Raw genomic sequence first — 1,165 nt, forward strand, 5'->3', positions numbered from 1 at the left:
ACATTCACACACAGACACACGCGCGCATTCCTGCATGCGCCAACAATGGATACAAAATGGCCGTTCCAGATGGAAAGGTTTTATATTAAAACCGACAACATCGCTGCAAGTGAAATTCGAAAAATAAAGTAAAAAGGAATAAAGAATGAAAATTTATTTAATTAACTCAACTTCCGCCTCTTGCAGTTCCGCGGTAATTGTTTAACTCTTGTTACAGTTCGAAATAATTGAAATATCTTTGCTTCAAGAGTCGAAATAAGAGAATCGCTACCCAACCCTTAAAGTTTCCTTGCGGCAGGGAAAATTGCGTTTGCAATATTCAAATATTTTCTAGAGTTTCTTTTCTTAATGCCCGTTTATTGATTCAATTAATATTTCTTCAAAATTGAAAAAGTTTCTTGAGAATTTCACAATTTAAATATATAAAACTTTAAAAACTGAATGACTATTTTTTTTTAAAAAGACATTTTCTTTCATTCTCGCGTTTTTGCATAAAATTTTTTAAGACAAATCAGAGTGATCTCCCAAATGTGTAAAACTATAAAATGTTAAAAGAGATTTGGCCCTTTCATAAAATAATATTAGATCCTTATAATAACTTTTTATTTTCTTTATCAAAAATATTTTTATGTATTTGTTGTCGTGTTTACTTTGCATGCTTTCATCAAGTGCACAATTAGAAATATTGAATTGTTCCAAGCGCAGTTCTAAATATAATTAGTTAGCTATTAATTCGCGAAAATAAACTACTAAAACTCTTCATACACGGCCATGTAAAAAAACTATGGGAAGAATGCGATTCAGTATTTAAGGACGAGCTAAACCTCAATCATGAAATTCTTTGTAATGTGATCATCGAATTAATCTTTGACTTCTTTTATCGAAATAGCTCCTGACAAAGCGCAAATCCATATGATATAAACCGCTAACAAAAACACAAAATGCTTGAAATGGCGAAGATAAGAAGGGAAGAGGACAAGAGTCAACAGGAAAAGTTCTTTGAAATAAGCTATTGAGACTGAAAGTTGTATTAAAACAACGAATTGATGAAGACCACGATACTAACGAGCCAAACGAGCTAGAACAAAAGAAGCAGAGAATAGATAAAGCAATTTTGAATAAAATATGCCATAATATTTTATGAAAAGGATTTCGACTAGAAAAG

This window comes from Euprymna scolopes, chromosome 42 (genome assembly GCF_053919585.1).
Source record: "Euprymna scolopes isolate OS-2025 chromosome 42, ASM5391958v1, whole genome shotgun sequence".
In the NCBI taxonomy this organism is placed as follows: domain Eukaryota; kingdom Metazoa; phylum Mollusca; class Cephalopoda; order Sepiida; family Sepiolidae; genus Euprymna; species Euprymna scolopes.